At 46.2% G+C, this 24,660-nt stretch overlaps 2 long non-coding RNA genes across 2 annotated transcripts in view; one reads left to right on the top strand and one right to left on the bottom strand.

The window, feature by feature from the left end:
• LOC309665076 overlaps positions 1-24,660 on the bottom strand; it is a 236,336-nt gene that overhangs the window by 12,592 nt on the left and 199,084 nt on the right. Inside the window, exon 4 of the long non-coding RNA XR_014266190.1 lies at positions 20,505-20,574. This is a non-coding gene — a long non-coding RNA (uncharacterized lncRNA). The remainder of the gene's footprint in view (positions 1-20,504; positions 20,575-24,660) is intronic.
• LOC309665087 overlaps positions 1-24,660 on the top strand; it is a 230,806-nt gene that overhangs the window by 168,606 nt on the left and 37,540 nt on the right. The gene's annotated exons all lie outside the window — the stretch shown is intronic.

Raw genomic sequence — 24,660 nt, 5'->3', positions numbered from 1 at the left:
CTCCTCCTCCTCTCTCGTCCAGAAGTGAACAGGAAATGGATGGGGAGGTCCACTGGGTCTGAAGATTAGACACCAGTGGTGGCCAGCCACGGGATGGGGGAGCAGAAGCCAGAACTGGCCACGGTGGCGGCAGGGATGTGTGGCAGTGACAAGCGGGTAGATGACTGGATCAAGATGCGCACTGGCGAAAGCAGGCCGGCAAGGGGGGGTGCAGGAGGCAGGTTCAAGGGAAGACTTTTTTTTGGAATTCGAGTGATTTGGACATGTTCACTACACTGGAGCGAAGGAGTTATGGCAGCTGCAGAGTAACTGACAAGCAAGCTCATTCATGTTGGGATCCAGGGCACGGTAGAGGAAGTGGCTTTGCAAAGAAGAGGGGCTCTTCCTCCCCTGAGAGGGGAAGTAAGAGGAAAGGGAATGTGCTCTCTGTGCCTTTGCAGGTGGGAGGTGCAGGGGTCACTGAGTTCATTCTGTAGAACCTAGGCTTCGAGGTGGAATCCAGAGTGAGAGATGGGGGCGAGTCAGCAGAGAGGTTAAAGATTTGGAACTGCTGCTGAGGGCCAGATAGAAGAGAGCAGAGTGGAGGGAAGCTGAACAGGACTGGAAACAGTTATTATGTTCTCCATATGACAGAAAAAGCTTACTCAGAGGATCCGGGGAAATAGATCTTTTACTAGAACTTCCCTTACAATACCCACCCCTCTGCCCCCAAGACACACAGACAAACCACCACCGCCGCCGCCGCCACTACCTAGTAAAGAAAGGAAATGGAGAAAGAGAGAGAGTCAGCTCTTGGAATCAGAAGGGACACTTCCTTTCTCCGCCTACTTAATTATCTGGCTTTTTGAATTAGGGGTGGAAAGCAAACCTGCCTTATTTCTATTCACCATTTCTCTCTTGAGTTTGCTCCCATTAATGAAGCAGCTTAGTTTGGTTTAGCTAACCGCATGCATGACTTCCAAAACCCACATCACAATGTGGGAGGAATGCAGCCTCCAGCAAAGCTACAGCGGTTTCACCACATTGTTTAAAGAGGGGAGCAGGGGCAGCGCCAGGGCCTCTGAAATCCATTTAAGATGTGTGAAAACATGAGATTGAAATGCTGACCTTTCCCTGAAGCTGAAAGAACCTACTCCAGGGGGCTGTTTGGAAAACTGCGGCTGCAGGTTCGGGCCCATCTGAGACTCTCCAGGCCCCTGGCTCCCAGGGGCCCGTCCAGCCGGGAAGCCCTGCCTCTGTGTCCTCTGTCCCGCACAGGGCATCAGCCTGAAGGCTACTGGGCATTTTGGAAGGGGAGACGTTGCTTAAGGAACGGTCATGGAGGCCAGAAGAGGAGGGGGTCGTCAAAGGGCAAAGAGAGGAAAGGAGGGAAACCCTATCTAAATCGCGTGGGTCCAGGTCTATGGCAGCCCACTGCCTTTTCAGATTCAGGTCAGGGAAGAGACGCTACCCAGATGGGCTTTCTGATGCTAACCCAGGTGCCAAATTGTTTGAGGCATCTCGAGGCAGGAGCTTGGCCATAGAACTTGAAATTTGATTAACATGACTGAATTTTCATTCTGCGAAATGAAAATTCACAGAATTTTGTCACAGAAAATCGCGGATAAATATAGCACAGCTGGTTAAGAGTGGAATCTCCTCCTCCTTCTCTCAAGCTCCCGCAACTTCTTCGGCTGTCCTCTGGTCCTTGGGCCCCCTTGCTGACTGTGCCAGCAGGCCGGGTGTCGCCTCTGTTTCACAGCGTGCAGAGGTATCCCTCTTTAGCCTCCCCTCAGGTCAAGACCTACTATTACCCTGAGTCCCCAGCTGATTTTCGCCCAATTGGATGTTTGATCCAACACTGTTATGCTAATCATCATAAGGGTCACATCCTTTAATCTGTTTTTTATTGAAGTACAGTTGATTTACAAAGTTGTGTCAATCTGTGCTGTACAGCAAAGTGACTCGGTTACACACATATAGACATTCTTTTCCATTATGGTTTATCACGGGATATTGACTATAGTTCCCTGTGCTGTACAGTAGGATCTTGTTGTTTATCCATCCCATATATAATAGTTTACATCCGCTAACCCCAAACTCCCACTCCATCCCTCCCCCACACCCCTCCCCCTAGGGTCACATCCTGAAGGGAATTTTTCCTTGTATTAGTATCATCACATCGCCTGTGGCGCTCCAGCCCTATCCTTCAGCTCTATCAGCTTCTTTTCCTCCTCTGCTGGATGCGGAAGCCCATTCAGGGCCAGGTCTCCTCCCTCCCTCTCTGCAGGGTTTAGGGTCTGGGACTCCGGTCGCTTGTCCTCCTGCTGGCTCTTACTCCTCTCTGTAACTAACCCAGGGGCCTCCTTGGGCTCACCGAACAGGCAGACTTCCGTCGCTCACAGGGATCTCACTGCTGCCTTTGCCAAACACACACCCTTTCTTAAGGCCGGACGCCACAAGCCCAGTTTTCCCTGCTTAATTAAACACCTCCTCTGCCGAATTCCCTGCCCTGGAGTTAGAGGCCATCACGGATTGGGACAATTATACCATCTCTTTCACTGCCATCAGAACTTAATTGTGCAACACCCCCTTGAGGGGGTCCATCCACTGAAGTCCCTAACTGTGCACTCCCTTCTTATGTTTTCAGGATATCAGGGACACTGGGAGAGCGCCAGGACAGACAACTACCATTTGGCCAGACCCCTGACTGATCATGACAGATCCCTGTCTCGTCACAACATCCTAACAAAAAATGGGGTGACTACAAGCACTCCGAAGGACTCCCCGTTAGGATGCATAGCTAATTGGAGTAAATTTAGACAAGATGGCTTAAGAAAAGAGAAATTAATTTTCTTTTGCAATACCACATGGCCCCAATACAAACTAGGGGACCAAGAGATCTGGCCAGAAAATGGGTCACTGAATTACAATACCATCTTGCAGCTGGACCTATTTTGTAAAAGGGAAGGTAAATGGGGGTAAGTTCCATATATCCAAATGTTCATGACCCTGTTCCAAGATCCAGGAAATAAAAATAAAAGCAAAATAGAAATAAAAGCAAAAATAAACAAATGGGACCTAATCAAACTTATCAGCTTTTACACAGCGAAGGAAACCATAAACAAAAAGAAAAGACAACCTATGGACTGGGAGAAAATATTTGCAAATGATGCAACTGACAAGGGCTGAATTTCCAAAATATACAAACAGCTCATACAACTCAATAACAAAAAAAGCTAACAACCCAATCAAAACATGGGCAGAAGACCTAAACAGACATTTCTCCAAAGATGACATATAGATGTCCAATAGGCACATGAAAAGACGCTCATCATCACTAATCATTAGAGAAATGCAAATCAAAACTACAAAGAGGTATCACCTCACACTGGTCAGAATGGCAATCATTAAAAAGTCTAGGGCTTCCCTGGTGGCGCAGTGGTTAAGAATCCTCCTACCAACGCAGGGGACACGGGTTCGAGACCTGGTCTGGGAAGATACCACATGCCGTGGAGCAACTAAGCCCGTGAGCCACAACTACTGAGCTTGCGCTCTAGAGCCCATGAGCCACAACTACTGAAGCCTGTGCGCCTAGAGGCTGTGCTCCGCAATGAGAGAAGCCACCGCAATGAGAACCCCGCGCACCGCAATGAAGAGTAGCCTCCGCTCGCCGCAACTAGAGAAAGCCCGCACACAGCAACAAAGACCCAACGCAGCCAAAAAAAAAAAAAAAAAGTCTAAAAATAACAAACGCCGGAGAGGGTGTCAAGAAAAGGGAACCCTCTTGCACTGTGGTGGGAATGTAAATTGGTGTAGCCACTATGGAAAACAGTATGGAGGTTTCTTAAAAAACTAAAAATAGAGTTACCATATGATCCAGCAATCCCACTCCTGGGCATATACCCAGAAAGAACTAAAATTCGAAAAGATACATGCACCCCTATGTTCACTGCAGCACTATTTACAACAGCCAAGACATGGAAACAACCTAAATGTCCATCAACAGAATGGATAAAGAAGATGTGGTATATATATATATATGTATAATGGACTATATTACTCAGCCATTAAGAAGAATGAAATAATGCCATTTGCAGCAACATGGATGGACCTAGAGATTATCATACTAAGCAAAGTAAGTCAGGAAGAGAACGACAAATACCATATCACTTATATATGGAATCTAAAATGTGACATAAATGAACATATCTATGAAACAGAAAGAGACTCACATAGAGAACAGACTTGTGGTTGCCAAGGGGGGTGGTGTGGGGGAGGGAAGGACTGGGAGTTTGGGGTGCGCAGAGGCAAACTATTATGAATAGGATGGACAGACAACAAGGTCCTACTGTCTAGCACACGGAACTATATTCAATATCCTGTGATAAACCATAATGGAAGAGAATATGAAAAAGAATATATATATGACTGAGTCACTTTGCTGTACAGCAGAAATTAACACATTATAAATCAACTATACTTCAATACAATTTTTAAAAACAAAATAAAAAACTCCTGCCAGGTATACCTGGCTCACATCCCTTAAAAGTACCTTCTTCTCCCACAGGAGCCCCACAAGCACCCCAAAGGACTCCCCGTTAGGATGCATAGCTAATTGGAGTAAATTTAGACAAGATGGCTTAAGAAAAGAGAAATTAATTTTCTTTTGCAATACTGCATGGCCCCAATACAAACTATGGGACCAAGAGATCTGGCCATCTGATTTTAGATGATACCCTTATGTGGACCTCTTGAGGTCCACAACCTCGAACTCCTACCCTCCCCAATTCTGAGGGGAGACAGTCTTCCAGACCGTCTACCCCTAGCACCCCATCTGGGCTGCTGGAAATACCACCACTTATCCCTCCAGTCCTGTCCTGTATCCTCCGTCACCAGAGGTGAGTTCTGCCAGTACTACACGAAGCAGGGCTACCTGCAAGCCTCCCAATACCAAACTCTGTCCCTTAAGGGAAGTGCCAGCTGGTGACAGAGGAACAACAGAGTCCATGTCCCTTTCCCAATGGCTGACCTAGCTACTTGCAAAGAGCAATCCGGATGTTCTTCCGAGGACTCCAGTTGGACCCCTTTGTGGAAGGACTTCACCAAGCTGACAAGGTCCTATGAACTTACTCGGGGGGACCCATAAGTCCTCCTTCTACTGCTGCACGTTTGAAGAGAAAAGCCGGATCCTTGGGGCAGCCCGGGCACATGCCAATGAAATGGCAGCCCAAGATCAACAACATATAATCTACCTTACAGGAGGGGATGCAATCCCTGACCAGGACCCGAAGGGAGGTAGAGGGCTCGAACACAAGAGGTAGAGGGAGGGAGGTAGAGGGCTCGAACACAAGAACCACATGATAACCTGCCTCGCAGAAGGGATGAAAAGGTGTTGTTAAGCCTGTTATTATGACAAAGTCGGAGAAGTAACACAGGGAAAAGGTGAGAATCCAGCGCTCTTCCAGGACTGCCTGGTGGAAGTCTTTAGAAAGTATACCAATTTTAACCCTGATGCCCCCGAAAGGCAAGTCCTCATAAATATCCACTATATCACTCAATCTGCCCCAGACATTAGGAGAAAATTACAGAAGGCTGCTATGGGACCCCAACATCCCATGAATCAGCTCATGGACTTGGCCTTTGGAGTATTTAACAATAGAGATAGGGTTGAGGAGGCAAAAAGGATTTGGGGACAACAATGAAAGGCACAGTTACTCGCTGCAGCCCTAGCTCCTGCACCTCAGGGTTGCCCTCCCCGACTTCGCCACCCCCCATCCCCTGCCTTGCAAAAGCCCATGGCAGGGGCAGGATCTAGAAAATCTGGAATAGAGACACTGCCCCACCGAAAAGGGACCTATTTTAAATGCAGCCAGGAGGGCCACTGGAAGAACGAATGCCCCCTGTATGGAAAAGTCCACCGGGACCCTGCTCGATATGAGAGGGCCACTGGAAGTGGAACTGCCCCCAGTCCTGAAGGGGACTTGGGGCTCCCAAGCCGATGATGGCCGAGAGGACTGATGGGGCCCGGGACCCTCTCTGTCTCCCAAAGGACACCTGGACACCTGGTCATTTCCCCTGAGGAGCCTCGGGTAACCCTTGACGTGGCAGGTAGGAAAGCTACTTCTTTTCTTTTTTTTAACTAGATACAGAGCCACCTATGCTTTCTCATTTCCCTGGACTCTCGTCCTCCCAATCCCGTAGTAACAGGTATGGATGGACGATGGCCCAAAGCCAAATGATTCACCACCTCCCTCAGCTGCTTACTAGGAAGTTTTACCTTTGCACACCAGTTCCTGTTCATGCCTGAGTGCCCCATCCCCTTGATGGGAAGGGATTTTCTCACCAAATTCCAGACAATAGTTCAATTTGGAGACCACCTCAGAGAAGGCACACACCAGGAGAAACAACTGCTCTTGGCCATGGGAGCCTGCCTCAGTAACACATCAGAGGAAGTCTCCCTGCCTCCCCATATTGTTTCCCAAGTGAACCCTGCTGTCTAGGATACTGAGGTTCCTGGCAGAGGTACCAATGGGCCCCCAGTTCAGATTTCATTAAAACCCAATGCTGATTACCCGTGGAAAAAACAGTATCCCTTGAGGCCCGAGGCCCACCGGGGTATCCAGCCTTTAATAACCAAGTTCTTAAAATACGGGCTGTTACGACCCTGCCAATTTCCGTGTAATATCCCCATTCTCCCCATAGAAAAACAAAGTATACAGAATACAGGTTTGTTCAAGACCTGAGGGCAGTTAATGAGGCAGTGGTCTCAGTTCACCCAAGAGTCCCTGATCCATACACCATACTGACCCAAGTTCCAGAAAACACAAACTGGTTCACATTGTGAGACCTAAAGGATGCCTTCTTTTGTATTCCCCTGCACCCAGACTCCCAGTTATCTCTTTGCCTTTGAGTGGACAGATCGAGACACCCAGAGCACTTCCCACCTAACCTGGACTGTGCTGCTCCAAGGCTTTAGGGCTAGCCCCATCCTGTTTGGGAATGCATTCGCAAAGGATTTAAGAGAATGACAGTTGGTTAATGGATCTCTCCTACAGTGTGTGGACAACCTCCTAATTTCCATTCCCACTAGCGAAAACTCAGATAAAAACACCATTCAGGTCCTCAACTTCCTAGGGGAATGATATCAACTCTCTCCTCACAAGGACCAAATTTCCACCCAACAGGTTAAGTACCTGGGATACATGCTCACGCCTGGGACGAGGACTCTAGTACAGGACCGAAGGAAGCCACTGTAACCCTCCAACCAACCCCCCTGGATACCTGGATTCAGGCTCATAGCAAAGCCTTTCTATGAGACCCTAAAAGGAGGCGACCATGAACCCCTTAACTGGGATGAAGATTGCCAACAGGCGTTTCTAGCTCTGAAACAAAAATTAGGGACCAGCCCTGCATTAGGTCTCCCTAACTTAGAAAAATCCTTTACCTTCTCTATAGCTGAGAGACAAGGGGTAGCCCTGGGTGACCTCACCCAAAAACGCAGGGACCTCACTAAACTAACAGCTTATTCCTCAAAACAACTTGATCAGGTGGCCACTGGATGGCCAGGAAGTCTTAGGGCAGAGGCCGCCACTGCTCCACTGATGGAAGAGTCCAGTAAGTTCACCCTGGGACAATCACTGGAAGTCCTAACTCCTCACCAGGCACAAGGAGTCCTAGAAGCAAAGGGACACCAATGGCTGACGAGTGGATGACTGCTTAAATACCAAGCCCTCCTACTTAACGCCCCAGGTGTAACTCTTAAGGTTTGCCAAGACCTGAACCCAGCTACTCTAATGCCAAACCCCCCACCCCAAGGATCCCTTGTTCACTCCTGCGTGGAGACTATTGAACAAGTTTACTCCAGTAGACCTGACCTTAAGGATGAGCCCCTGACGAATCCCGACGTAGAATGATTTACCGAGGGAAGTAGTTTCATACATGAAGGGGTAAGAAAGGCTGGCTGCACCATAGTCAGCCTGCAGACCACTACTGAGTCTGGAGCTCTGCCCTCTCACACTTCCGCCCAAAAGGCCGAGTTGATTGCCTTGACCAGAGCAGTTCAGCTGGAAAAGGGATTAAGAATCAATATTTATACTGACTCCAAGTATGGATTCCTAGTGCCACATGCCCATGCTGCCACATGGAAAGAAAGGGGACTATTAACAGCCAAAAGGTCCCCTATAAAACACCAGGCAGAAATTCTAGAACTCTTAGAAGCAGTCCAGCTTCCAAAGGAGGTTGCAGGGGTCACCAAAAGGGCAACACCTCCCTTACAAGGGGAAATGCCCTGGCCAAAAAGGCCGCTAAGATGGCAACTCAACAACAGCTTGTCCTACAAGCTGTAGCTGTAGCTCTCAGACCGGACAGCCCACCCTTCCCAATGGTGCCATCTTATACACATGAAGAACTTGAGTGGGCTAAACATGGGGGACTAGAAAGAGACCTCTCAGGGCGGCTGACAAAAGATAACAAGCTTCTCATTCCTGGGGCCAAGCAATGGAAAGTAATTAAGCACTTCCACGAATCCTTCCACTTAGGGCAGGACTCTCCTTATTCAAACTGGTTACTCAGGTGTTCCTGGGTAAGGGACTGTCCCAAATTGTTAAAAATATCACCAGGGCTTGCAAGCTTTGTGCCTGCAATGCTCCAGGAAGCCACCCCATACCTCCATCCCTAACGTGGCCCGTACAACACCGGGGAACCTATCTAGGGGAATATTCCTGGATATTCCTGGACTTGACCCAAACACCCCCATGTAGCAGATGAAAATATCCATTGGTATTTATAGACACCTTTACAGGGTGGATAGAAGCTTTTCCTACCTACTAGGACTAAAAAGGCAATAGAAGCGTCCAAATTTCTACTTAAAGAGATAATTCTGAGATTTGAGTTACCAAAAAGCTTACAGAGTGATAATGGACCTTCCTTCACCACCAAGCTGACCCACCAGGCTTCCCCAGCTCTGGGTTATTAACTACTGCTTCCACTCTTCCTAGAGGCCCCAGTCCTCAGACAAAGTAGAAAAAGCAAATCATGTTCTAAAAAGAACGCTTGCTAAGCTGTGCCAAGAGACTTCAGAAACTGGGGTCTCCCTCCTCCCTGTAGCCCTTCTAAGGACCAGGATGGCCCCAAAGGGAATTTTAAACTTAGCCCATTTGAAATGACCTGTAGGAGGCTGCTCTTGACTTCAGATCTCTGTTTGATGAGGAAACCCACAAAGTGGTCTCCCACCTTGTTAGCTTGAACCAAGTTCAAAGGGCCCTCCAAGAATACGGAAACAAAGTGCTGCCCACCCCCCCCAACAAAAGAAAATGTCGAGGAGTCCATCCAGTCAGGGGACTTTGTCCTACTAAAATCTTGGAAGGAAGGGTCCCCTGAGGACCAGCTACAACCAAAATGGAAGGGACCATACCAAGTGTTACTAAGTACCCAACTGCTGTCAAGCTACTGAGAATTACTAGTTGGGTACATCTGCCTAGATTAAAACCTGTATCTTATAAGTCCCAACAGGAACCAGAGGAGAGCTACTCCTGTGAGCCAGTGGAAGACTTCAGATACCTGTTCAAGACAACAGATAAGTGGCTTCATGTGGCTGTGATGGGTTGGCCTACTCATCCTTGTGTTTCTGACTATCATGCTCTTATTCTGCCACTTTTCAGAACCCCCTTCCCCTGGTAAACATCTTCTTTGCCCCTGATGGGTCTAAGAGAAAAAATACAGTAATATGATATCAAAAGCCATGATACTACTAGTAGGACTTCTGATGATGGTCTTGGCTCAGGGGGAATGGGAAAATCATGCTTTAGTAAACATATCTACAATAGCCACCTGGGGAGAAAAACTACTTAATTGTTGGGTCTGCCACAAAAACCCTGGCTTACAACAATCATTACAGGTACAAACAGGTACATACAACAAGAGCTTGACCAATTCAAACACATGGCATCCCCTCCTCCCTCCCCATACGAGCGCAATGGACAATACCCCTGCTAGGCCCACTACCTTGCCTAAGTTTAACTCTTTTTAAAAATATGACTTAAAACTTTTCCATTAATAATGACTACTTTTGTCATCCAGAAAACCAGTCATGCTTCCAACCTCTAATGGTTCTCTTGGCTATGGTAAGCCTCTTTGGAATAATCCCTGGCTGCCCAATGGTAACATCACCATAGCGCTTTGGAACCTGGACCCAAACTGCATTCCCATGAACGCCTCCACTCTGTTTGCTTATAGAAATCCAGGTTGAGGGTGCCTACAGGATAGAGATGGAATGCACCAAAAATTGGGCTAAAAATTGTCTGGCCCTATGGAAGCGGTGGGTAAAACCCTCTTAATTCACCATCTCATCTAAGCTGAGGGCATGGAATACTCACGACTTAACTATTTTGCATATTCTAATGGGCCCCTGTCCCTGCATTGTGTTTATAACTTGTCCCTTCCATGGGTCCGGACAGTTGTTTCCTTGTTAAATTCTTCTGTTCCCAGATCTCTTATTGCACCTTCAGGATATGTCTGGATATGTGGCACTCCCCAGAACGAGGGCCCAAGGACAAGTGCACCCCAGGGTAATATGGCCCCTATATAAGTCTTATCCTTATATCGATAATGTGTGGCATGAGAGAGCCTGTACATTAGGACATTTGGTCCCATTCACAGCACAATACATAATAATACTCAATATTATCCCAGGAAGGCCACTGGATTAATATTGGCAGGAATAGGACTGGGGAGGCTTTGCCTACCATTAAATAACCCAAGAAAATCTAACCAACACTTTAGAGAGCCTAGCCCTGACCACTGGAAATGCCCTAAATAGACTTTCTGACTTCTTTAAACTCACTGGCCAGTGTGGTTATGGACAATAGATTGGCCTTGGATTACTTGCTGGCCAAGCAGGGTGGCGTTTGTGCGGTCACAGACAAACCTGCTGTACCTGTGTTAATAATTCGGGCCGAATCGAGATAGACATCAAAAAGATTTATGAAGAGGCATCATGGTTACACTGCTACAGCCAGGGGTCAGACCCTAATGCCGTCTGGTCCCAGGTGCCTCCAAAGCCTCAGGGCTTACTGAGGTCATCGCGCTGAGGACTCAGAATAGAAATGCTCTGCTCACGTGTGAGCCTCTCTCCCTCACTGAGTGGCTGTGTCCCCAGTGCTCAGCGTTGTGTCTGGAAAAAAGGAGGTTGATTCAGTCAGGATGCTTTGGGCTGCAAGTAATAGAAAATCCCAGTGCTAACTCCAACGGGTTTACAACCATGAGGAAATGTATAATTTCACAAAAATCGGAAGTCCAGATACACGGTGGGAAACAGGTACAGTAGGATCAGCAGCTCAATGACGTCATCTAGGGTTCAGTTCTGATTCTTTTCTCTGACCACCATCGGTATCAGCTCCACCCGAAAGCTGGTTCCCCTTGTGGTCACAGCATGGCTTTCAATGCTACATACTTTATTGTTTGCATGTAAAAGGGAAATTTCTTCCCAAGCATAGTCTATAAAAGTTTCTTGTAATCTCTTTGGGCCAACGTAGCTTGGCCCACACATATAGCCCTGGACCTTTGCCAGGTAATCACCATCATCTGATTGTCTTAGACTAATCATGGTTTCCATCTGGAACAGGAATGGGGTGGGGAAAAAATCTGGGTTCAATGAGGAAGGAGGAAAGGGGAGCTAGATATTGGCTATGCAACCAGCAGTACTCTTTCCATAGGTGCTGAATAATTATTTGGTGGATGATATAATAAAAACAAGAGCATGGCCTGATGCTCCTTGGAGCTGTTCCAATGCAGAACAAAGTCGGAGTGGCTGAGGCTCTTGTGGTGGTTCTCTCCGCATTGGAATGTCCTTGGTTTCGGGAAACTTTTGTTGATCTAGGCACAACTGGGTCCTTACCAGTCTGATGCTTCTCTTTTTTTTTTTTTTTGAAGATTTATTATTTATTTATTTATTTATTTATTTATTTTGGCTGTGCAGGGTCTTAGTTGCAGCACGCAGGATCTTCATTGCAGCATGCAGACTTCACAGTTGCGGCATGCAGGCTTCTCAGTTGTGGCATCCCTGACCAGGGATCGAACCCAGGCCCCCTGCAGTGGGAGTGCAGAGTCTTACCCACTGGACCACCAGGGAAGTCCCACCAGTCTGATGCTTCTACTCCTCAGCCATCCTCTTGCTCAGAGAGGATACTGGTAAACTTGTCCAGCCCCATGAAAACATTTCAAGAGTTTAGCAGGCAGGATCCACATCTCCCCATCTTAGACCATTTCCTTAACTCTAGCAAGGTATTTAGCAGACCTGCTGCTCGTTTTCCTTATAACCCAACCTTTTCAGTACTCATTAGTTTTCAAGAACCAGAAGTCTCTCTTTGGAGACAATTAAAGAATTATAGTCTTTCTTCCCAAGCCTGTGGCCTATAATCTATCCAATCCACTTCTCGGGGAGAAGGTAGGGGCAGAGGGTAATAAGGGTCTTTGGGATCTGATGGGTCTGTCTTCGAACACCACCTCCACTACTGACTCAGAAGGGGACCACTGGGAAACCACATACCCTCCCTAAGTCTTTTTTTCCTTTTCTGTGAAATAGGGTCTTTATAAATAAAGTACTGTCTCCCCTACCTCAAAGAATGGGCTTCTGAAAACTGCCAGAGTGGGAGAATTTGTCTGTTTGTTTATTTTTGGCCATGCCACGTGGCATGTGGGATCTTAGTTTCCCAACCAGGGATTGAACCTGTGCCCCCTGCATTGGGAGCGTGAAGTCTTAACCACTGGACTGCCAGGGGAGTCCCCAAAGTAGGAGAATTTGGGTTTGAAGAAATTAAGACCTTACAGAGAATTGGGAGAAAGTGGGGGACAACATCAGCAATAAGCCTATGAAAGGTCTCAAGGGGGCTTCCCTGGTGGTGCAGTGGTTAAGAATCCACCTGCCAATGCAGGGGACACGGGTTCGAGCCCTGGTCCGGGAAGATCCCACATACCGTGTGGCAATTAAGCCCGTGCGTCACAACTACTGAGCCTGCGCTCTAGAGCCCGCGAGCCACAACTGCTGAGCCCGTGTGCCACAACTATGGAAGCCCGCGCACCTAGAGCCCATGCTCCACAACAAGAGAAGCCACCGCAATGAGAAGTCCGTGCACCACAACAAAGAGTAGCCCCCGCTCGCCGCAACTAGAGAAAGCCCACAGGCAGCAATGAAGACCCAACACAGCCAACAATAAATAAATAAACAAATAAATAAGAATAAATTTTAAAAAAAGGTCTCATGAATATATACTTTTAATTTTGCCTAAAATAGAGTTTAAAAAAAGACAAACTGGCAGTGACATTTAACACATATTAAAACATGAATAACAAGTGCTATCCAATTAATTTCTATTTACCATCCCTTGCTTGTAAGAACATTTTCAACATCTCCCACCCCTTAAGTTTACAGGAAAATGCTGGAAAGTCAGATTGTAGGTAAGCAGATGAAGAGGAGTTTGTTGGTTTGCTTGTTCTCGATTTCAGGTCTCCATCCTATGCTCATTGTCTTTCTGTTGGTTTGCTTGTTCTCGATTTCAGGTCTCCATCCTATGCTCATTGTCTTTCTGTTGGTTTGCTTGGGCATTGTTTTTCTCCCATTCCCCAGAGACCCAGGCTCAAGGCACCGGAAAAAACAAACCTCATGCACCATCTGTCTACACTGGGCCTGCTCCTCCCCTGGGGCTCCCAGTCTCAGGGAAACACTACCACTTAACCAGTCACCCAAGGAGAAATCTGGGCACTGAGTCCTCCCTCACACTAGCTCCTTGGGTCCAGTTGTCTGCCGCACAGCACCCCCTGAGTCCATCTCCCTCTGGCCATACTCGCTCCAGGTGCTAGAGCTTAGCTTTCATCACTTATCAAGACCACTACGAGCACTTCTTATCTGGTTTCCTCCAGTCCAACCAGGCTACGCAAGGCAGCCAGAATGGAGGCAGATCTAATTCTGTCACTCCCTTTCTTCAAGCCTCTCAAGACCCTCTAGCTCCATCCTCCCAGGCCCCAGCCTCCAGTCATAAAGAATATCCTGCAGGGGCTTCCCTGGTGGCGCAGTGGTTGAGAGTCTGCCTGCCAATGCAGGGGACACGGGTTCGAGCCCTGGTCCGGGAAGATCCCACATGCCGCGGAGCAACTAGGCCCATGCGCCACAACTACTGAGCCTGCGCGTCTGGAGCCTGTGCTCCCAACGAGAGGCCGCGATAGTGAGAGGCCCGTGCAACGCGATGAAGAGTGGCCTCCGCTCGCCGCAACTAGAGAAAGCCCTCGCACAGAAACGAAGACCCAACACAGCCAAAAATAAAAATAAATAATTCAAAAAAAAAAAAAGAGAGAAAGAAGAAGGGTTGTCAGGTTAGCTGTCATCTCAGCCGTGAAAAAAAAAAGAATATCCTGCAGCTCCCCACCCCCAAATTATTCCTCACACTCTGTGGATTCCCCACGCGGCTCCAATTGCTTGGAACATTTCCCTCTACCCCAACCTAGCTAACCCGTCTTTGCCCTTAAATACTCAGCTCAGATTTAACCACTCTGCCTAAGTTTTTCATTCCATAAAATGAGCACAATAATAGGACCTACCTCATAGGTCCTTGGAAGGAATAAATGAGTTCATCCATATAAAGCAAGAAGAACTGTGCCTGGTAGTTGGATAAATGTGAGCCATTATTATCCTTTCCAGGTAGCCTGAACCCTGAACCATACTCCTCAGATTAGATGCTTCCATATTGTCCCACACTTCCCTCATCACAACCCTTCAAAAACTGAACTCAGATGAATCACTAGACTTTACATTCCTTGAGAGCCTACCCAGGGTCATATTTATCTCTGTCTGTGCTCAGAGTAGGGCCAGGAGCACTGAAGGGCCACAGTGAATGTTAGTTGAATGAATAAAGATTCAAGGCAAGAAGCCCGTTTACCACTGCCTGAACGCCATCCCAGATGAGTTACAGAAACTCCCTCTCCTAGGAATTCCCTGGCAGTCCAGTGGTTAGGACTCCACAGTTCCACTGCAGGGGGCACGGGTTCGATCCCTGGTCGGGGAACTAAGATCCCGCATGCCAAGCAGAGTGGCCAAAAAAAAACCCAAAAAAACCTGCCTCTCCCCAGGCTTCTCATAAAACATCCTGAGATGTCTGGGCTTCTGTCCCAGCACTCACTGACCAGAGACAACCCCGTCAATTCGTGGTATTAGTGGCATGATAGGCGGGGTGACTCCACTTAAAAAAGGAAGAAAAAAAAAAAAAAACACACATGAAGAGGAAAATAACTTAGTCATCACTGTCAACCTTGGCAAATAAACAGTGCTATTACACACTCCAGAACTCAAGGAGCGACACGTAATTAGGCACAGTTTCAATCAGCAGCGTGATGCAAGTTAGGCGGGAGCGCCAGGGTATGAGTGGCTCATTTGCACTCAGAAGAGATGGGGATGTTGATTTTCATGCAAACACTGTCTCTAAGATTCCCAATTAAATACGCACATTAACGTGTTTAATGCCCTACCTAGGAGAAGTGCGTTTTCTGAGAAAAGGAGCAGGGACGTGGTATGGATGTTTCTGAGTTGGCAGCAGCAGATTTATTAGGACTTTACTTGTTTTCTGATGTTAAAAGTAATATATTTTCATTGCAAACACCTTGGAAAATATAGAGAACAATAAAGAAGAAAATAAAAATCTATAATAATCTTATCACACACTTGATCCTATCATGACTTTGATTTCCGCTATTTACATTCAGTAACTCAGTAAATACTCTCATCCACTCCCAGGGCTTTAAATTCTGTCTTTATGCACATAATTCTCAAATTATATCTCCAGCCTCCTCCTCTCCACCAAGCTCCAGACTATATGTCAAGAGACGGAGCCCTGTGGGTATTTGAAAGCATCAGAAACTCAATGTGGCCACAATAAATCTCTTGTTTTCTACCCTCTCCTTGCAAATTTCCTCCTTGGATCTTCCCCATATTAGTAAATGCCACTGTTATCCACCCAGTTGCTCAAGCCAAAAACTAGAAGACATCATGCTCTAAACTTCACATACATTTTATCCATCATCAAGTCTTAACTCTACCTCCAGAAAACATCCCAATTTCCTATACATCCTCCATCTCTACTGCCATCCCCCAAATGCCAGAAGCCAATATTTGTTGCCTGGAATAGAATTTCTCTATTCTTTGTACAGCAGTCAGAATATCTGGTTATTTTCTTAAGCCTGATACCTAAAAGCAGAATTGCAAAACATAAATAATTTAAGGTCTTGATTATATATGTATATGTATTCAAGTTGATTTATAGAAATCATCTCCTAATATTCCCCACACCAACAGTATCTGAGTGTCAGCATTCTGAGATAGCATCCCCAGTTGTATCACACACTTGGCCAAGAGCAAGCCTAGATCTTTTCATCACCGGTTTACATTTCTATCTCTGCTACTGATGGAAGCAATGATTACTTCTTTGATCATTTCATATCTATATACCAGTATGAATTTTCAATCTTTGGCATAAATGAATCAAAAATATAATTAAATTTTTTTACTCATAATTGAACTTAGTATCTATCTGGAACCCCCATGTTGTCTAGTGGCAGAAAACTCAAATCTATTTAATTCTGAATAAAATCAATCACTTAGGGGTTTTCTCTGTCACCACAAGTTTAAACTCAGTCAATTTGGATTTTCTCTACCCCTTCCTTCAGCTCATGACCTGAAACTTAGATAAGTTGACAGAGATAGCAGGATAGGGAGGGGCTTTATAGTATCCTAGCCCCAGACTGAAAAAGGGGAGGGGGAATCTGGTTTACAGCTGTCATCTGTCCTTGCTGGAATCTACTAAGAAGAACTTTTTGTTTTGTGGTCTTTGGTTAATCCCACCTTTTTCAGTCGAGATGTCTCCTGCCCACCATAAACTTTAGGTGTCAGTTGGTCCAAGCAGCCCAGGTCTGACTGTCCAGTAACCATTGCTGAGCCCTGTTGGGGATGCAGGGAACTTTCAGGCACTTCTCCATGGCAGCGGGGGACCATGCTTGGGCTGTCCTGCTGTCATTCCACCTCCACGTCAGTCCCCCGTGCTGCCTCTCTTGGTGAGTTCTCACCAGGCCCTTACTGCAGGCTTTCCAAGCCTATCCAAGCATTCTATCAGCTCCTGGCCTGGGATTAAGCTCAGGGAGGAGAGGATTAGCGTGGTAAACGTGGAGATACACTGCTGCCCAGATCCCTTGTCACAAAAGGACTTGCAGCCCAGCTGCAGTGAGTGAGTGCAGTCAGCAGATGGTCTCCAGCTGTCAGCTCCTCCCAGATGCAGACAGCCACCTCTCTCAAGGTCATGCCCTTCCCAGGGCATCTTGTATTGATGACTGAGTAAGGTGGAGGTATAAAGGTCCAGCCATTCCACCCAATCCCAGAGTACCTAGGTGAGTAATATTTGTTCCAAGGCGTTGTCAGGCTTCCATCCCAGTTCAACTTCTCCCTTGGCCCAGTGCTGCTCTCTTTCCCTTCCTTTCTTTGATGTTAATTCCTAACCAGCATTCTGCACTCCGGACTTCATCTCAGAGTTCGCTTGCAGAGAACGCATCCTGGAATGATTGCTAAACTGAGCCACATTTAGGGGTCCCTCTCAGAAATACTCACTGCTACTCTGTTGCTTCTCCTAGGACCCCTGGGTCTCAGTACAGCCCCTGGAATCTCTATAGACTCTATACAACTAGACCATTCATTAACTTTTAAAATGTTTTAACATATTTTTATTTTATATATTTCTTTACATTTTTTATATTTTTTATTTATCATCACATAATCTTCCCCAATCTATTGTAAACATCATAGCATATGGCTTTTGGCATAAGAAAAGCCAAGCTTTTGAAACTCAGAAACCTTTTCTATCAACCTGTTTTCTTTGCCAGGACTTTGAAAAGGCTCTTTGAAACTCAAGATTGAGAATTGATGCCTTTGTTCTCTTTTGTTTGGCTATAGCCTCCCTTCCTTGAGGCAATGAGCTTTGCCTGCCTGAGCTGCTGCCTGAAATGACAGAAAGTTCCCATGGTATATTAGAAATGTGGAGGTGGTTGTGTGTGGAATATGGAAAATACTTCGGCTAACTCAAAATCTTATGCTAGCTTATACCATAGCCTCTAAACACCACTAAAAACAGGTGAAGCTCAAGTCTGTGCTGGTTCTGAAACCCAGACATGGGAGGTGAAGCCATAGGGAGGTGAGGTGAGAGCTCTCTAAAATCATAATTGTCACTACGTAACGCTAAACGATGTTCTACCAAGAACCTGGAAATAAATTTTCTCCTCAAAAAGAGATGCAAAGTCATCTGAAATAGACGGAGTAGCACATAAAAGAGTAGGGCTCTCTTATATTTTAGTAGATATTCCTTCAGGAGATGGACTTAGAAATGTTAAAGCAATATCAAGATAAAGAGTCCCAGAAGCAGATGTGGACAGTCCTATTGGAAAGTCCTTACCTATGGTGTAGGTTGACGAATGAAACGTGTTTATTCTGCTACAGTGGTGGCCCTCAGTGAGCACACTCTGTTCAGTCCCTCCCCTAGAATCTGGGCTGGTCCTGTGACACGCACAACCAACAGACTGCAGAGGAAGTGACGTTGTGCCAGTTTTGGGCATAAGGCTTGAGAAGACCTATCAGCTTCCACCTTTGTGCTCTTAGGAGCTCTGACCCCCCATGTTAGAAGGCTGCCAACACTGCTGGAGAGAACGTATGGAAAAGCCACGTGGAGAGAGAGGTCCTGACATTATATGGAAAGGGAGAAGGCCCAGTCATCCCAGTCATCCCAGCATCCCAGCTGAGCCCCCCCCCACGACTGCCCTGCCAACTAAAAAGTGCCACATGAATGACCTCCAGTCAGACCTGTAGAAGAACTGTCCAGCTGAGCCCAGCCCATTTTGAAGACGTATGAGAAACAATGTAACATTTTCTGTTTTAAGCCGCTAAGTTCTGTGGTGGTTATCAAATATTCAATTCACCTTACCCCCTCTGTGCTAATTCCTGGATCACCCAACAACTTTCCAACCCATCCCTGACCCTGAGCTCTTACCCTGCCATGCAGTTCTGACTTAAGGAAAAGAAGGCACTAGTAAAAGGCTGGTGAGAGCCTTTTCCCTGGCTTGCAGACAGCTGACTTCTCACTATGTCCTCACATGGCCTTTCCTCAATGTGTGCGTGCAGAGAGAGAACAAATTCTGTAATGTCGCTTCTTGTAAGGACACTAATCCTATTGGAGCAGGTCCCTGCCCTTATGATCTCATTTAACCTTAATCAACTCCTTATAGGCCGTATCTCCAAATACAGTGACACTGTGGGTTAGGGTTTCAACATATGACTTTTGGGGAGACACACATTCAGTCCATAACAATGGGTAAATATACAGATCAGTTAGGAAGCAGAGGGGAAGAGAGTGGAAGAAGTTCCTGCTTAGTGGCTGTTTATTTTCTGTGACCTAGGATACAAGATCGTCTGTTGATGATGAGTGGGATCTGGAGAGAGTGGAGGCCAGAGGAGAGGCACAAAGCTTTAGAACAGAGCAAGGAAGGAGGAGGAAGGACAGTGGAAGCCTCGGCAGGGAGCATTGTGAGTTCTGCTGCAGGTGACGGCATAGATGTGAAAATGAAGCTAACCCAGAGCGTGGCGAAGCACTTTAATTTGGGAGTCATCGATAGTTCAGGAGCAATCAGTGGTTCCGGAGCAGGAACACAGGAAAAAGAACAGTGAATTTATCCCAGGTAGGAGAGGGGTGTGTATGTCTGGGGTTGGGGATGGAAATGAGGGGCTTGAATGTCCATGGCATCCGGGCTAGGTTAGGAAAGGAGCAAAAATGAGATGGGATCAGAAACTTTGGGATAAAAGTAAAGAGAAGGCTTAGGAGTATCTGCAAAATAGCCTCTCGTTTCACAAGAACTCGTGAAGGTTAATGGGTCTATTTGCATCTAAACCTGACAAAGCTGGGTTTGGTAGCTGCTTGATCCCCTTTCATACGTTGTGCTTTTCTCCCCTAGGATGGACTGCCTAGCTTGCATGCTTATCTGTTGGATCATTTTTGTTACAAAGCCACAGAGATAATGGGAGATTTGTATGAAACTGTATTTATAAAGATAGGCTCAAGAAAGAACGATTCTTGAGCATTTCACCAAATCAAAGAGACCCATTTCCTTAGCAGAGGGAGATGATTAGTTGAGGTACTTGTGATGTGACTATTACACACTGGTGGTGGGAGAATTCTCCCGGACTGTCCCCAGTCATTCCCATAGCCCTGGCATAGTTTAGAGGTCACCAGCTCAGCCCCCCTAGATATGTGACCTTGGGCAATTAAATCAACTTTCCTGAGCCTATTTCCTCGCCTTGAACATAACTTCCCTTCCAGGGCTGTCATGTGGCAGAATGAGACAATGGATATGAAATCGTGTGAGGTTTAGTCTTTAATTACGTGGTTGAAGTAAGTGCCCAGCCATCCCAGGTTTCTTTGAAGCTGATTTTTTTTTAAGAGCAGACTTACCTGGAAGATGATCTGGGAGAGGTTTACTCACTGCTTTAAATGAAGCTCCTTCAGGTCCCATTCAGGTCCACTAAGGAAAAATGAAAGACGGTTGAGTCCATGAAGCTTGCTGCCCATGTCAGAAGCAGCTCCTGGATCTACGGCCATGCTGCTCAAGGCTTAGCATGCTTCACCATCACCTGGAAGGCTTGTTAAAATACAGATGGCCACACCCCCCCTCCAGAATTTCTCAATCAGTAGTTCCAGGCTGGGGCTCAAGAATTTCCCCATCAAACAAGTTTCCAGGTGCTGCTGCTTTTGCCCAGGAGCCTACACTTTGAGGATCATCACTGATCTAAAAGAGCTACAGCCCTGACGCCTGGCCCCTTTTCGCAGAGAAGCCAGCTCTGCTTCCTGTCAGCAGAGGAAGACATTCTGCATTTCACAGATTAGTAAGGACCTTTTCCCTTCTTTCCCAATCAGTGGTCAGAAGTGAAAGTCACTGGCTCTCAGTGATTAAACTTGAGAGCTGGCTTGGCCAGTGGTCCAGGGAAGAGCGTTTAACCACACACCTAAATGAATGGGTTTGATCACTAATTAAGTGAGCTGTTGTGATGGTGAGGCCGTGGTCAAGCTGCCCGGTGAAGAAGGTGGCTAGGAGCGGTTTTGCTTGTTCACGCGGGGTTCAAAAGGGCTTCGGGGAGTTAGAAACTGAGCTAGACAGAATTTATTATTATTTTATAATTTTTAAAGAAGGAAACCAGCACTACTGAGAGGTACTGGTGAAGGGAATATAAAGTGTTGGCTTCTAAACCTCCTTCTCATACTCGGGAATTGCCAAACTTGTAAAATTGAGTCCAACTCCCACAAAAGAGACGAAAAATGCCAGGCACTTGCCTCCCGGGCCCACCTTGCATTTAGAGGACCTGATGGAGACTCTGCCCTTTGGTGCACTAACTTCAGACTCCACCAGAAGTTAAGGACCCAAGAAGCAGGCATCATCAAGAATCCACCTGTCAACAGGCAGGACAACAACACTGAGTTTCTAGAAGCATCCGGAGCAGCAGTCCAAGAGACCTCACAGGCATGCGGGTGGTTTCAGGTATGCGAGCTGTGGTATTTAATGCCCAAGGAAGGCTACACTGGTGCCTTCACCAGGCCAGTGCTGGGCCTGCTTGGGTAATGCTATTCCTGGCTACAGTATGGTGCCAGAGGGGTTTGGGGGGCTTTTTGTTGTGTTTTTGTTGTTTTCTAACTTTTGCTCACAGTTGAGAACCCTGTGCAACTCAGAATATGTTCCAAATAAACTCTTAAATCAGAAAACCTAGCTTTGAGTTCTGCTCTTTTGTCTTTTTGGTCATTTTGAATAAATCTCTTAGCCTCTCCAGGCCATAATTTCTTAAGCTGAAAACAGGAAAGACTAATTTCTACATAAAGGGAGAAGGGGAACAAAATGAAATAAATATGCGAAAATGCTTTGAAAACCACACGGTACTATAAAAATATCAGTTACTACATGTATATAAATATGGACTGACACCCATGGCCTCTCTATAACAGAGGCTATAATTTGGCCCTTCCTCAAAATTAGTGAGCCTTTTCCCTCTCTGTGCTCATCAGTATCTCAAAGCGTATCTACTTAAAGCGTTTTCACAATGAATTTTAATTAGATTTACTAATCTATCCCATTGGACTATGAGTTCCTCAAGGTAGAGTCTAATTAGACCTTTTATTTTCCTCTGATGTCTACTGGTACATAGTAGGTTCATAGTAATTGTCCGTTGGATAAAAAAATAAAAGAATTTGCTGGGGCCTCCGTGAGTGTACCAGGAAGTTTCTAGCTCAGATGCAACTCTCACTTTCTTCCTTTGCAACACTTCTTGAATCTGCAGCAAAAGGCCCCAGTGGACAAAGGAAGCGATCGGATGGATATGCTCCTGGCGAAGCTCCTACAGGTGCAAGTGATGGACACAGTGGAGGAACTGCGTCTTAATTGGTAGCGTGAAAAACATTTCCCAGGTGCTAGATTGGGTTGTAAATGCCATCTGTCCTGCCACAGAGGATTAGAGGGAAGAATACCTTTCTCTGGGTTCTGGGGATAGTGTAGGCATCAAGATGAGTATTGATATTAACTTGTCTGTGCTCCGCCTGGATAATTGCAGGCGAGGGAATCTGTCTAGGGTTTCTATCTTGAAATCAAATGGATGATGCGGTGGCAGGTCTCCGGTTCCCAGGTGTTTGGTTACATTTGTTAAAGGGAATTCTGGGAAGAATTAGAATTCAACAATTTTTGGCCTATCCTGGGAGGTTCTAGGTCAATACACTCCATACTATTTGATGTTTGATCCTCCAAAGGCAGAAGAAATGAAGTTTACTTCTTCACTCTGGCCCTGTCTTCTCTTAGACATCCTCTTTCATTTGGTTATTAACTCCATAATTACTGAGTTCCCATGAAGGGGCCAAGCCCTGGGTTGGGTCCTGGGGACACCAAGGAAGAGATGACATTTTTTCTGAACTCAGGAAATTCACTGTTTTGGATAGGAGGTGGGGAGGGTGTCAGACACATAAACAAAATACAATATAATGTAGTAAATGATATAATAGATATACAAAGAATTCTAGAGAGAGAGGGAGAGAAAGAGAGAGATGTATACATACATTCATATACGATCCCTGATGGCATATTAGCTAAAAGATCCCTGGAACTTCCAGCTACTTTGGCCAATAAATCTTTTTGTCTAAGCTAGTTTGCTCTTGGTTTCAGGCATTTACAATTCAATGAGTTCCAATAATACAGGAATCACAGAAGCTGTTGTGTTAAAGCTACATTTGAGCTGAGGTTTCTCACCTAAAGCAGGGCTGGGTGCTCTAGAGAGAATGTTACATGCAACACCATGAAAGAACAAGGCCTGTCTTGGGAATGTTGAGATATTTGATACAATTGCATTTTCATCACACCGTCCAGATGATTCTAAACGTGCACAAGAACCCCTGCTTTAAAGAGTATCCAACTATTCGTATCTGAAGAATCCCAATTTTGATGCTTCATTAAAGCAGATTTTTCAAAAACTTCATACACGTTACTCATCACACTCACCCTATGGAAATGTGCTTAAAAAAAATTTAACCCTATATCCTTGGCTTTTTTTTGGGGGGGGCAGCATTATATAATACATTCACGAACATTAAGATGCTAATGCCCCTTTGCCTAATTCATGTGTAAACCCCATGTCTTACACTGCGTAAAGTAAAACTCAGTGAGGAACAGCGGCCGCATCTTCAGTAATAGTAATAAAGTAATGACATCCACTTACTGTGTAACATCACTGTGTCCGGCTCTATGCTGAGTGCCTATATGCTTGGCCCAATTCTGTTTTCAAAACCACCCTGTGATAGGTGTGGTCATCCTCATTTTAGAGCTGAAGAAACTGAGGCCTGATGTAGTTTAAATAATTTGCCTGCAGCTAATGGAAGTCAGGATAGGAATCCAGGTGTTTCCTTTCTGCCACACTTACCCCTCTGCCTCTCCAATTCCCTTATTCCTTAGCTCCAAAATCCATCCTCAGTGTTTCCTTCTTGGGGGAGTGAGTTTCTGGCCCTCTCAGCTTCTGCCGTGGGAGGTGAGCTTCTGGCAAGGAAGTCGGGGGAAGAGCGGGAATGGCTGTCAGGAAGGCGGCCAGTAGTGGCCGCCCCTCCGAGCCACGTGGGACACGGCAGAAGATGCTGGAGGTGTTTACTCCAGAGGGGAGAAAGGGCATGACGACTCTCTCCAAACATCCTAAGTCACTCACTTGAGTGTTTTAAGAGGTAAACCTAGGACAGTGGTGGAGAGTTCAATACTAATATTCTAACACCAGCGATCAAGAGAATGGGCTGAACAGCGGGGAGGTGACCCAAGGTGTTCAGACGCAGACTGGAAGATGGCAGTTTGTGGGGAAGAGGAAGCCCTCTGGTCTCAGACAGACCAGCTGGTTGATCCAGCTCTTCCACAGCTGAGCTCTGCAACCTAGGACAGATGATTTAAACTTCCTGTCTCCTTCCTCATTATAAATTAATATCTTAATAATATCTATTCTGCAGGCTTGTGAGAATTAGAGGTAATGCATATTCAGAGCCGCCATAGAGCAATGGAAATAATACTACTACAATGGTTGCCAGAGATTGGACATCTCTCTTA

Source organism: Balaenoptera physalus (assembly GCF_965194825.1).
Source record: "Balaenoptera physalus genome assembly, chromosome: 7".
Taxonomy (NCBI): Eukaryota; Metazoa; Chordata; class Mammalia; order Artiodactyla; family Balaenopteridae; genus Balaenoptera; species Balaenoptera physalus.
The sequence above is the reverse complement of the archived record's forward strand: the minus strand, read 5'-3'. Positions and strand labels throughout refer to the sequence as shown.